Below are 15,746 nucleotides of genomic sequence, written 5' to 3'. Positions count from 1 at the left end.
TTTTGGATTTAAATTTATTTCAAATTTGATTGATAAACTGTTCTAAATATTTTATTGAAAAAATATATTAAATTTTATAATATTAAGAAATATTTCAATATATAGTTTTTAGGTGTAACATTAAAATTTGGAAAGATTGAAATTAAAAGAAAAATAAATCAATATATTATCTACCTAAAATGAAGATTAAATGTCACCTCATCAACTTTATAAGCTGAGATTTTTGTTCTAGTGTCATTTTCTAAGCCAAAACCCAAAAAAGTCAATGAATTTTAAAAGGTTCTAGAATTCATCTCAATAAATTGGAAACTAATTTTAAATTAATATGTAGCTCAAGTGGCAATGGTCGTGGAAATGAAGTCTCACCAAACCGGAGATCTTGGGTTCGATTCTTGTGCTACCCTCCCTGGAAATGGGGTGAATAACGGACATGTAAAAACTCGAAAATGAGAAGGTCCCACCTAAGCTTACAAAAAAAAATATTTATTTATTTATTTATTTATTTTTATTAAAAAAACAAAATAAATAATAAATTATTCAGTAATATATATTCAAAATTTATCAAAATAAATAATAAATAATGCTTAATTAAAATTGAATATAAATATAAATAAATAATTTTTTTTTTTTTTTTCAATGTTAATATAAAAAATTAAATAAAAAAAAGTCAATGAATTTTAAAGGTTCTATAATTCATCTTAATAAATTGGAAATTAATTTTAAAACAAGTTTTTAATATCTATTTTTTCATTTTTTTTATTAAAAAAACAAAATAAATAATAAATTATTCACTAATATATATTTAAAATTTATCAAAATAAATAATAAATAATGCTGAATTAAAATTGAATATAAATATAAATAAATTAATTTTTTATTTTTTTTCAATATTAATATAAAAAATTAAATAAAAAAATTATATTAAAAAATAGCGTTTTCTTTTGAAATGAATTGCCCCAGTGGACGCCGTGTCCTATTGTTGACCATGGATTTGTGGTGTTAGACGATTGAACATTTTTTTCAAGAAGACGATTGAACATATAAATATAAATAAATTAAAAATATTTTTTTTCAATATTAATATAAAAAATTAAATAAAAAAATTATATTAAAAAATAGCGTTTCCCTTTGAAATGAATTGCCCCAGTGGACGCCATGTCCTATTGTTGACCGTGGATTTGTGGTGTTAAACGATTGAACGAAGTTTGATCATTGATTGTTGGGCAAAATGATAGTTTCATCTCTCAGATACCTAGTTTATATGGGGTTAGGTGCATTCTTCAAATATTGTAATACTTTTCATGTGTGGATTTATATGATGGGGTTAGGTTATGTTGCGCACATACAGAGGCTTGGTCATGTACTCACTTTCTGTCTTTTTCTATGGAATAGATGTATGCTTAATAATCAACACCATCAAACCGTCTTAGTGATGTCTGTCATGAATTTACATGTATTCTTAGTCGTAGAATAGGCCTTAAGCCAAGGGCAGACCCCGCGTCCAATTTTGTGCTTTTCATTCTTTGTTGGACAAGCCTTTGTTTTTAGACCTGCTTGATTTCTATCAAGTGAAAATAAGAACCTCACAGTCAGTATATAAAAGGATGTAATGTCAAATATCTTAATAAAATTGAAGGAATCATTGCCCATGATATCTGGAATTTATTAAGAAATTTGCTTTTGCTGAGCTAAAGGATCGATGACTGTTCCAGTCCTGCAATCATATCTGTTAACCTCAAAATCTCCTTATAAGATGTATTCGAAATTCTCTGTCATCATGGCCCTCCACCCAAGACAACCTATTGATGTCTAGATTGAAGGTTTTCCATGAATTTATGTAGGTCCCTTTAAAGTTAGAATGCCAGGTAATTAAATAAATGTAGAGAAGGAGACGATGTGTCCACGTTGTTCTTACATTGCAAATAATTTCTTGGAAGTTTGGACATATATTAAATAAATGCCCGATAACTGCGTTTGGTCAGTTACAATCAGATGCATATCAAAGTTTCTTTGAGATAATGCATATTAAAGTTTCTTTGAGATATTTATAGTTTTATCTTAGAGTGTGGGTATGCTTGATTGCTGGCTATCTAGGTGGTGAGTTGAATATCTGTAATTAGAGTTTTATTTAACCCAAATGGATTATTTTGATGATTGGGCATTATGTGTCATCTCCAGACATGTGGTTCTCCTTTCGAAAACTGCCAGATTGCTTCCCAAGAACCGACTTCTCAATGAAGTAAGCACCGCATTTTTGTTCTCAAATGCTATTTTCAATGCAAATGCATATGTTCTCCCAACTTCCCTATGTGGTAATGAGCACCTAGTTTGTTTTCAAATGCCATTTTTAATGCAAATGCATCTGTTTTGCCAACTTCTCAATGTGTCATCAACACCTAATTTCTTTTCAAATGCCATTTTTAATGCGACAGAGAACAAACTTACTCCAAACACTTAAGTGATAAAAGAAACACAAGATTTCAAGTATTCAAACCGTGTTAATGATGCCTATCATGAATTAACATGTATTCTTAGTCGTGGAATAGGCCTTAAGCCAGGGGCAGACCCTGCATCCAATTTTGAGCTTTTCATTCTTTGTTGGACAAGCCTTTGGTTTTAGACCTGCTTGATTTTTGTCAAGTGAAAATAAGAACCTCACAGTCAGTATATAAAAGGATGTAATGTCAAATATCTTAATAAAATTGAAGGAATCATTGCCCATGATATCTGGAATTTATTAAGAAATTTGCTTTTGTCGAGCTGAAGGATCGACGACCGTTCCAATCCCACAATCATATTTTTTAACTTCAAAATCTCCTTATAAGATGTATTTGAAATTCTTTGTCATGATGGCCCTCCACCCAAGACAACCTATTGATGTCTAGATTGAAGGTTTTCCATGAATTTATGTAGGTCCCTTTAAAGTTAGAATGCTAGGTAATTAAATAAATGCAGAGAAGGAGACGATGTGTCCACGTTGTTCTTACATTGCAAATCATTTCCTGGAAGTTTGGACATATATTAAATAAATGCCTGATCACTGCTTTTGGTCAGTTACAATCAGATGCATATTAAATTTTCTTTGAGATATTTATAGTTTTATCTTTGAGTGTGGGTATGCTTGATTGCTGGTTGTCTAGATGGTGAGTTGAATATCTGTAATTAGGGTTTTATTTCACCCAAATGGATTATTTTGATGATTGGGCGTTATGTGTCATCTCCTGACATGTGGTTCTCCCTCCGGACACTGCCAAATTGCTTCCCAAGAACTGACTTCTCAATGAGGTAAGCACCGCATTTTTTTTCTCAAATGCTATTTTTAATGCAAATGCATCTGTTTTGCCAACTTCCCAATGTGGTAATCAACACCTAATTTGTTTTCAAATGCCATTTTTAATGCGCTAATCTGTTTGTTTGTTTTATTTTTTATTTTTATTATTATAAACATATTAATAATTTTAACCAAATTGATATTCTTTTTGGTCCATAACAAATGGCGAGCCATTGGAGTTCAACAGTCTCATGGATGGGTGCACTATGCCATTCATCGTCCTGAGCCACACATCATGTTATTCAAAAGACCTTTGAATTACCAGCAAAACCAGCAGCAACAGGCTGGGGCTCAATCTCAACCTATGGGTCTGAAAGCCCATTGAGTTCTATTGTGGGCAAAGCGGGGGCTCACTCTCAACCTATGGATCTGAAATCCCAATGAGTTTTATTGTGGGCAAAGCGGAATGGCCTGCCTGATGTGCTCAATTTTGAATGATTGATTGGATTTTATTATATAAATAATTGAGAGAAACGAAGAATAATAATTTGTATAATTTTGATTAAGGATTTATTTTATTTTAGGCAATTTATTGACTAGGTTTAGTTTGAATGATTGAATTATTATAATATTTATTATTTTGAATCAAAATACAATTCTTTCAATTTAACATTTCTATCGGCCTCTCTTTGCACCTTTTGGGGCAATTGCTAGTTATATTAAGTTACTTGAAAAATCATTCTCCTACAATGTATTTTAGGTATCACAGGAGGGAAACAGTTATTTCCATTGATTGAGGAATCATTTAGGCAATTTCAGTCTTGTAGAAAAGATTCGTGTTGGTTCAGCGTGGGCTCGAAACTTTTTCGTTGTCATCTAATTAATGGATGCATTAGATTGACCATAACAAAATATCCATTTTCAAAGTACACATAACTAACTATTGCAATTGTAACTCATTATCATCCACCCTTGCTTTCAACAATGTCCATTCACATGTCGCTATTATTCTCCACTCTATGCCTTACGACGTTTCCTTTGCAACATAAGGTGCAAATGCTAGTTTAATATTTCTCTTAATTTAACTCTTTCGTATTTTATTCCTTCTTATTTTTTGTTAACTTTAATTATTCTTACCATTTTTATAGTTTAGTCCATTTCATATATGAGAAAATCGAAAGGGATCTGCATGGACACATTCAATGTGTCAAGATGCCAACTTTTATTTCTTTATTTTAAGTTTCGATTGATTTAATATTTCTCTTAATTTAACTCTTTCTTATTTTATTTCTTTTTAGTTTTTGTTAACTTGACTTATTCTTACCATTTTTATAGTTTACTTCGATATATATTTATTTCGAACTTGATTTTATTATTTTATTTTCTTTCTTTCTTTATTATTATTATTATATTATAATCCCTATGTTGTTGCTGCCATGTGTGTGTTTGACAATATACCAAGCTTAACGGTATCACTCGTAAACTTGGACCCATCCTTCCCATTGCTTTACTTCATAGGAAGCAATACATGGAAATAATATTTGCGATCAAGTTCAGTGGTCATGATCTATTTTATACATGATTCACTTTGAATTAACCAATGTTTAAGTGAAACGGGAGAGAAAATTCAAAATACCATTGAATGATAAGTTTAGCACAACCATATTTATATAGCCAAACTTAGATACCCTTCCAATTTCTTTACAGTGCAGTACATCATACGTCTAAACAGTAATGATCCCAATTCATCATAGAGCCATGCATATAAGTTAGATTGAAACTTACTGAAAAAATGAGACTGTGAGGGGCTTGAATATTTTAAGGGGAAAGTAGCATATCACCAGGTGGCCTATGATAGAATACCCTTCCGATGTTCCACAGCATCTTTACGTTTTTTTCTACTTTTTGTCTTTCATCCCATCTCCTGTTTTACATAATTTATTGTCACACTCTGCAACCGGGGCTGCCTGCATGTGGGACACACAACCCTAATGCTGAAATACAAATCCAATTAAATCCTCGCTAAATATGTTTCCATGTTTAACATTCGTGACCCTAAAATACTACTACACAGACTGGACACTCCGCAGACACAGAAACTATAGAGCAACCGGACAGGACAGGACAGGACAGATGAATCGCATGTGTGTTTTCCAGCAAAGCGCAAAGTCGCATCGACTTAGAATAATCAACTCTTACCTATTAGTTTAATGTGAGTTCCATTGTTTAATGGAAGCATGGGGCTATGAGCATCAACCATCCGAAGCAAATATTATACAAAAATTAATTAACTATGAAAGTCACAATAATGCTTCCACTAATACACTGTCTAGTTCAGACAGACATTATCTTTAAACGTATCGTGCTTTGTTCCATAGTTCACATTAACCCAGCACAGAAACACCACGGCCACGCACGCATTCACTACAGCCATGCCTGCACTGGGGCCTATTGTTGAAATCAATGTTATCAAATCAATCACTTCAATCCTCCGCAATCTGTCAAAAAAATCAGCATTGCAGCGGTGTTGCCATAGCCCATTCTGTCGTATTGGACTACGTGTCGGTTGCTCCTATGGAAATTAAAATACATCAGTTTAATGTATAAAAACTTAAACCCTAATGCTATCAATTTCAAACCTACAAACCTGCCTAATGTCATAATGGCATATATCATTACTTTTTGTATCTGTCAACTACATTTGGTAATGGATTTGTAATAATTTATTGAGGCGCACCAAAAAGTCAATCCAATCCAACAGATTTCTGCATATGCCCTAGCCTATTGAATACCCAGAATCAATTTTAAAACACGCTTTTTGTAGAGTGCAAATCCTACGATAATGCTCCTTCATTTTGATAACAGAATCCCCTTTCACGTTATTCAATACAAGCCCTTTTCGTCGTTTTTATTTTACTTTCTTCTCATATTTTATTGCATGACAACCGAATCCGATCATCTTTTTTAAATTCCGCACATTACTCTCCCGTACCGAAGAGCTACAAACTTTATGAAAGTGTAATAATTTTGGAGTGACACATAAGAGACAATTTTGTAGGCATTATCAAGTTGTTAATTAATTAATATTGATTGCTAGGATGTGTGAATAAGCTTTTCATTGTCGGCTTGATCATCGAATCCCCTCCAGACTATTGAATTAAAACTTTTTTCTCGTCTTTCTTTTCTGTTTCTTCTAATACTTCTCTGAAAGATTTAGGGCAGAGGAGCCTCGCTCAGTCCTTTAGTTGTGGAGATCAAATTTAACTCATATTAGAACTAGGTAAAACAGAGTGATTGGGCTGTAAATTGAGACGTGAAATTTCCAGAGACATATAGCAACAAATTATATTTTAGATTTTAATTTGCAAACACATGAAAATAAGTTCGCATGATAACTCCTTCACCAAGTAAAAAAAAATTCTTAAAATTTGCGGCATAACTCACTGTAAAACTTAATAACAAATTGGCTTTCCTCTTCACCTTTCAGACTTACGACTTCTAACTAAGCTAAATATTTAAAACATACATTTCAATACATTAATTCATGACAATGTCAAAGTACTAAGACATAGTATGGGCCCTTGTACAAAATATATGATTTTTCTGAAGTTGCAGATGTTGAGGAGTAGTTGCAGAATAAATGTTTGACCATAAGTTTTAACCAACTCTTCATTAAGTGCACATTCTTTCTTAATTACCTGATGTGTGTTGTGGAGTGAAGAATTTGTACTTCTTCATTTAACCCTTCATTAAGTGCAAATTCCTGCTTAATTACTTGATGTGTTCTGCTTTAATGTGTCCTTCACCCTGCAAACAAAATCCACAACCTGCCAAGAAAGTCTATTTGCTTGACTTATTTGTATATTGCTGTCAGTTTATTTAAAGCTGTTGTTGAGATTATTTTTCCCACAACTTCCTTGCCTGAGATGACCAAATCCAATAAGCTTTCACACATATCCATCGTATTGGGTTGGGCTGTACTCAGGAGCTAGAAACTTTATTAAGGTGTGATCATTTGGAACGAGACATAAGAGACAATACTGTATGTATAGCAACTTCTTATTTCTGTGAATACCAGTGTGTAACCTGTTTGAATAAGCTTTCTATTGTCGACTGAATATCGGAATGCCCTCCCGTTATTTAATTTGGAATGGGACGTAAGACACAATTTTGTATATCTAGCAACTTATTATTTCTATGTATATTAGTCTAAGATGCCTGAATAACTTTTGAATGCACCCTGAAATCTTCAATATTATTTATCCTGGCTTTGAGTAAAACTTCAATATTTTGTAGCCGTGTTTATAATATGACTCAACTGTATGATACAGTAAAGCTAATATCCATAAAAATTTAAATGTTAACCACGTCTGATTCAAATGAAAGTTGTTGACTATGTATAAATTTCAATCCTCTTATATTTTAAAGAGTTAGAACAGTTGTACTGTGTATTGTTACTAGTGCGTTGCTAATGGAGAATTATGGAATACTGTATTAAATGGACTTAGTCAGTAGTGAGTTGTGTGCTGAAAAACCCTAAAGCAGATTCTCCAGTAAATGGATTTAATAGAAAAAATATTGCCACGGGAACGTTAGTGGAATTAAAAGGTCCTTAACGGGCAAAATGATGGATAATACCTAATATTACAAAATAAAAAGTTTGAGTGGGAGTGAAGTTACCGTCTAAGCTTTTCTAAACCTATTAAAAGTTAAAATATATTTATACATCGAATCAAATTCCACTCATGATGGTGAGATGTCAATTTCTTTCGTCATATGAAGACCAGCTCAACCACATTAATATTATATACTTTATTTATAATTACCATTGAAAAAGTTATAATAATAGAAATGATATTATAAAAAGTTATTACTATTATTATAATTAATAATTTATATTAATTATTAATATGAAATATAATCTATTATAATTTAATTTTAAACTACTTAATACAATTTAAATATTTAACAATAATATTTATTCGATGATTATAGTAATATTAATAAATAATAATAATCTCAATAACATAAAAATTCAGTAATAACAATAACATTTTTAAATAATTATCAATTTTTTAAATTATTAATTAGTAATTCATAATATTATTATTAATAATAAATTATTAATTTTTAAATATTTATTTATTAATTAAATAATTAAATATTTAATCATTAATCAATTCATTATTAATGGTTTAGTCAGAATAATTTTTATTTTTTTTATATGGTTGTTTTTCTTCTTTTTCTTGTCTTTATTTCATTTATAAATAAATAAATTATTATATTTTAACATATATATATGAAATAAAAAAATAATAGCTTAGTATTATAAATAAATAATTTTAAAAACAAATAATGGGTAATTTATAACATCTAGTCTATAACTAATAATTAAGAAATATTATTTTTATTAATTCAATAACTAATTCCTAACGGTTAATTTCTAACAGCTAACTCGGGAGCATGATGCATCCTTGCTATTTATTCTTTAGGATCAATAGATTTTTTCACCTTTGTCTTGAGGATGAGCCACATTAGTTGGACCATGGTTGACTATCATTGTCACAATGTGACGTTGGACGAAGGGACAATTTTTGGCACAATGTGACCATGATTTCCATGGTTGATTTACATATTGAGACATTCTTTGACACAATGTGACATTGGAACATGGTTGATCATTGTTGATTTTCATTTTGAGATAATCCTTGTCACAATCCGACATTATTTGGTTTTCATATTATGAGAATGTTTGTCACAATGTGACACTAGGGCACAGTTCTTTTTCATATGCAATATTGGACCATGTTTGATTCTCATATTGAGAGAATATTTGTCATAATGCGACGTTGGACCATGGTTGACCATGATTGAAGTTATAAAACATGATCGACCATAATTGATATTATAAAGCCAAAGGATTAATACTAAAAACCCAAGGGATTATAAACCTAAGCGAATGATATTAAACCCTAGGAATATGAACCCTTAGATTAATAAACCTAAGGGATTGATATTATAAACCCAAGGGATAAAAATTGTAAACCCAAGGTAAATAAACCCTAAGATAAATATTATAAACCCTAAAATAAACATGATTAACCATAGTTGACCATGGTTTATTTCCATATTGAGACAATCCTTGTCACAATGCAACATTATACCATGGTTGACCATGCTTGACTATGATTGATTTTCATATCAAGACAATATTCACCACAATGTGACATTAGACAATCATTGACCATGGTTGATTTCCATATTGAGACAATCAATGTCATAATGCAACATTTTACCATGGTTGACCATCATTGGCTATGATTAACCATGGTTGACCATTGTTGGCTATGATTGACCATTGTTAACCATGATTGATATTGTAAACCGAATGGATTGATACTATAAACCTAAAAGAATAATAAACCCAAGGGATTAATAATAAACCCCAAGGGATTATGAACCTAAGGGAATAATATTAAACCCAAGGGACTAATATTATAAACCCAAGGTATATAAACCCTAAGATAAATATTTATCTTAGGGTTTATATACCTTTTTGTAATATTAATTCCTTGGGTTTAATATTATTCCTTTGGGTTTATAATCCCTTAGGTTTAAAACTAAAAACCCAAGGAATTATAAACCATAGGGAATAATATTAAACCTTCAGGATTAATATTAATTACAAACCCTGTGAATAAGATTATACCCTAGGAATATGAAAACTTAGATTAATAAATCCAAGGAACTGATATTATAAACACAAGGGAATAATATTAATCCAAGGGATTAATACTAAAAATGGTAGAATTTATATTCCCTTTGGTTTATAATATGAATCCCTTTAATAAACCCTACAGACCTTAAGGAGAAATCAGGGATTGAAGGAATCGCTCTAAAATTTTGGGAACCCTAGCTCACGACAGGAGGCAATGACAACATCAACCGCAGTCATTGCAGAAGCACCTCACTTCTAGCTAAGTCCTCAACACCCATCTCCTCCCTTGAAGCTCGTCTCGCCATCAGATCTGGTACAATTCATGCCGATCCACACTACTGGCTCATGTGCAACAAGCCCTCACTGATGGTCAAGCCCGGATCTGAATTGGGAACCGCATATAACCTATCTGATTCTAAGGAAGATCTCTATTTTTCCATCGTAGTGCAGACAGTTGACATCCCTAAGAGCAGCAATTGTCTGGGGAGAAACCCCAGGACGTGGGATCTAGTTGTTTCTAGGGGGATCCAACAGAGCAACCCAGATCTGATATACGACGTAATTGTATGTGTTCCGATAAGGATAAACTACCCTCATTCAGGTAGCTTTGCAACAGTAGGATCCCTGATAAGGTTAGAACTCAAGCAAATTCCTCAGATCCGAGGATCCCTGATAAGATTAGAGCTCAAGAAAATTCCTCAGATCAGAGGATCCCTACAGCTCATTGATAGGGAGATCTTGATGGGTGGGTGTGGCCCTCGGGGGACTTGGAAGGCCTACCCATCTCCGAAATACGACATTTCTTACAAATATGGAAGGGGGCCCTCAGAAAGGGGCAGCCCAATAGTATATCAAGCCAAGCGCTGGCCAGATCTAGACAATCGCCAATGTATCCATGTAGGCAATCAGCTTGACGGACCTACAAAAAACACCCTCTTTATGGTGGACTAGGCACAATAGAAGAAGGTTGGGGATTTTTGCCTAGAAGCTCTGTCTACAGAACCAACTATAATGGGCCCTATGGCTCCCCTTCTAAGCCAAAGAGAGCCAGTCAGCGAGCCTGAATAGGAGATAATAAGGCACAGACAGATTCCCATTTTCTGGGTTTCCTTTGGGCAGACAGAAAAGGCAGATCCAGCAAATCCAGGCATGGACAAGGTCAATCCACCATGTATGAATGCAGATCTGGCGCAAATATTTATTAGATCGATAGAAGGCAGACATTGCTGTGTACAGATCAGAAGAGGGACGAGCATTCAAGAGTTAAGAAAGGAGATCCAGATCAAACTGGGAACCCCAACAACATACCAAAATCTGATATACACAGGATTCAGCTTGCAGGACCATCACTCACTTCAGGACTATGGAGTCATTAAAGATTCAACTATCATTCTCAACCTGAGACTGCGAGGCGGATGCAAGGGAGCCAGTTCAAAAACTTCAGGCTCCTTTCGTGATGCAATGAAAGGAAAGGAACCATTGCAAAACAAACCAGCACCCACATCAGAGCTACCAGGCCCCTACATCATGGAACAGAAGCCGGAATCACCAATGCTTACAGTATCTCTGCTGGAGGTAACTGATCTATACACAGATTTAGCCCATAATGGTGTTATATGTAGATTTAATGGTTTTTTGCCAAAATCAGACACACTGCATCAATGGATCTTCTCATCATGGTCATCTAACTGTGAAATATATCTATGCCCTAAGGGGTTTTTCATAGTTAGATTTAGCATAGAACAAGAACGAGACAACATCATCAATCAGGGGCCTTGGTTTTGGGGCAATGCTGGCCTCTTCATCACTCCCTGGTTCCGGAACTTCAATGCCCATACCATGATAGTTTCAACAATGCCAATTTGGGTAAGGTTGCATAACCTCCCACTACATTTTTGGCATCAAAAATTTTTAATAGCCATTGGGAACTCCTTGGGAAAGTTCCTTAAAACAATGAAGACAAAGCTATTCGGGCAATTTTCACATATGCCAGAATATATGTAGAATTGGACCTGAGTCAAGGACTACTAGATCACATCACGTTGAATTTTAATAATTCACTATGGACACAACCGCTTGACTATGAGAACTCAACATTCAGATGTCACGGATGCTTGCAAACAGGGCACCTACAATACGCCTATCCACTGGCCAACAAGGAGCCTAAAGGGAATAAGAAACAATAGAAAAAACCCAAAGGTTGGCAGCATACCAAACCGCTGGTAGAGGAGGAATTGAAGACAAAACCTACAGGCATGCAAATGAGACAGGAAAACATACAGGAAGAGAATACCCGATGACCTAACTTGGGGTAAAATATTTGGAAACAACAGCAAGAATTACAACTGGAAATAAGTGGCACCAAATGAACACATGGTTCCGAAGGATCAGAATCTAATAAAGAACAACCAGTGAATACAATGGAAAACTAGCTTGCCATTATTTCTCCCACTCCTAACACTGGAGGTTGGCAAAGAGTGGAGAAGAAGAAGGGCAGGAAAGTATAGGCCCACTGGATCAATTCTTCTTTTCTTATTTTTTGTATTCTTATGTTTCCTGATTTTCAGGAATAGCTCATATGCATATGCTTTATGCATCTACAAAATGTAATTTTCTTCATATGAATAAAATTACGACTTTTTTCTACGGGAAAAAAAATGAATCCCTTAGATTTATAATATTAGTCCCTTAAGTTCATAAGCCCTATGAATAAAATTATACCCAAGGAATACTAAAAACCCAAGGGAATATAAACTCTAATGATTTTAGTGTTAATCCCTTGAGTTAATACTATTCCCTTGGGGTTTTAGTATTAACCCCTTGGGTATATTAAATTCCCTTGGGTTTATAATGTCAATCTCTTGGGTTTATTAATGTAAGGTTTCATATTTAGAGGGTATGGTATTATTGATAGGGTTTGTAATTAATATTAATTCCTAGGTTTTATTATTATTCCATAGGGTTTATAATTCCTTGGGTTTTCAGTATTAAACCAAGTGATTATAAACCCAAACAAATAAAAATAAACCCAAGGAATGAATATTATAGACCTAAGGTATATAAACCCTAAGATAAATATGAAATACATTTGAGTAAATATGGTTGACCATGGTCAACCATGGTCGAGCATCGCATTGTGACAATGACTATCTCAAAATGAAAATCAACCATTATCAACCATGGTCAATAATGTTTATTTTAGGGTTTATAATATTTATTTTAGGGTTTATATACCTTGGATTTATAATATTTATTTTGGGGTTTATATACCTTTAGTTTATAATATTAATCGCTAGGGTTTAATATTATTCCCTTGTGTTTATAACTCTTTGGGTCGTTAATATTAATTCCTTGGTGTTTTAGTATTATACCCTAGGAATATGAACTCTTAGATTAATAGGCCTAATGGACTGTTTTATAAACCCAACGAGTTAATACTAAAACCTCAAGATATTATAAACTGAAGGGACTAATATTATTAAACCCAAGGGCTAATATTATAAATCCGAAGTAGATAAACCATTGGTTAACCATGATTTATATTGAAACTAAGTTATTAATACTATAAACCTATGAATAATATTGTACCCTAGGAATATGAACCCTTATATCAATACATTGAAGGGATTGATATTATAAACCCAAGGGATTAATATGAAAAGCCCAAGGGAATAAACTTAGGATATTAAAAACCTAAGGGATTATTTCCTAAGAATATTAAGTTTAGGGTTAATGGGGGGTTATTCCCTAAGAATATAAACCCTGAACTTAATAAACTCAATGGATTAATATTCTAAACCCTAAGCTTAATATTAAACCCTAGGAATATAAACCCTATGATCAATTTTAAAAACCCAAGGAATTTATATTATAAAACTAATGGATTATAAACTCAAAATATTTATATTAAACCATAGGATTAATTATAAACCTTATAAATAATATTATACATTAGGAATATGAACCCTTAGATTAATAAACCAAAAGGATTGATATTATAAACCCAAGGAACTAATAAATGCAAGGGATTAATACTAAAATCCCCAAACCCAAAGGATTAATATTGTAAATCCAAGGCATATAAACCCCTAGATAAATATTATAAATTGTAAAACAAACATGGTTGATTTTCATATTGAGACAATCTTTGTCACAATTCGATGGTTAACCATGATTGATTTTCATATTGAGAGAATATTTTTCACAATGTGATGTTGAACCATGGATGAGTACTAAACCCTAGGAATATAAACCCTAGAATTAATGAACATAAGGGATTAATATTGTAAACCCTACGCTGAATAATAAACCTAGGACTATAAACCAAATGACTAATATTATAAAGCCAAGGAATCTATGTTATAAACCCAATTGATTATAAACTCGAGGGATTTATATTAAACCCAAGGATAACCTATCAATAATATATTTATACCCTAGGGATATGAACTGTTAGATTAATAAACCTAAGGGATTGGTATTATAAACCCTAGGAATTGATATTATTGAGATTATGGTTGACCATGGTTGACCATGGTTGAGTATGGTTGATTTTCATAGAGAGACAATCTTTGTCAGAATGTGACGTTGGACCATGGTTGACTATGATAGATTTTCATATGGAGAGAATCTTTTTCATAATGCGATGTAGGACCATGGTTGATTTTCATATTGAGAATCCTTATCATAATGCAGTGGTTGACCATGATTGATTTTCATATTGAAAGAATTTTTGTAACAATACGACGTTGGACCATGGTTTACCATTGTTGAAAATTAAACCCTAAAATTAATAAACGCAAGGGATTAATATTGTAAATCCTACATTGAATAATAAGCCTAGGAACATAAACCCAAGGAATTTATATTATAAACCCAATGGATTATAAACCGAAGGTGTTTATATTAAACCCAAGGAATATTAATATAAACCTATCAATAATATTATACCCTAGGGATATGAACCCTTAGATTAATAAACCCAAGGGATTTATATTATAAACCATAGGGATTGATATTATGGTTGAACATGGTTAACCATGGTTGATTTTCATATTGAGACAATCACTGTCTCAATGTCATGTTAGATGATGGTTGACAATGGTTGACCATGATTTACCATGGTTGAGCATGGTTGATTTTCATAGGGAGACAATCTTTGCCACAATGCAACGTTCGACCATGGTTGACAATGATATATTTTCATATTGAGAGAATCTTTGTCATAATGCGATGTTGGACCATGGTTATTTTTCATATTCAGAACCTTTATCACAATGCATCGTTGGACCATGGTTGACCATGGTTTGACACAATGTGACGTTGGACAATGAGACAATCTTTGTCATAAGGTGACTATGGTTATTAATGATCATTGACCATGATAGGTAAAGGTTGACTTTCAAATTGAGACAATATTTGTCACAATGAGACGTTGGACTATAGTTAACCATGGTTGACAATCAATAACTATGCTTGGCCATGGTTGATGATGGTTGACCATGCTTGATATTTACATTGAGAAAATATTTGTCAGAATGTGATGTTGGACCATGGTTGGCCATGATTGATTTCCATATTGATCATGATTGACCATGGTTGACAATGGTTGAAATTTTTTTATTTTCATCTTGGGACAATATTTCTCATAATGTGATGTTGGTTAACCATGGTTATAAACCCAAAGAAATTATATTAAACCCTTGGAATACAAACTCTTAGATTAATAAACCAAAAAAAATTATATTATAAACTCAA

This window comes from Pinus tabuliformis, chromosome 4_1 (assembly GCF_031772625.1).
Source record: "Pinus tabuliformis cultivar Carrire ecotype Pingquan chromosome 4_1, CPIR1, whole genome shotgun sequence".
NCBI lineage: Eukaryota > Viridiplantae > Streptophyta > Pinopsida > Pinales > Pinaceae > Pinus > Pinus tabuliformis.
The sequence above is the reverse complement of the archived record's forward strand: the minus strand, read 5'-3'. Positions refer to the sequence as shown.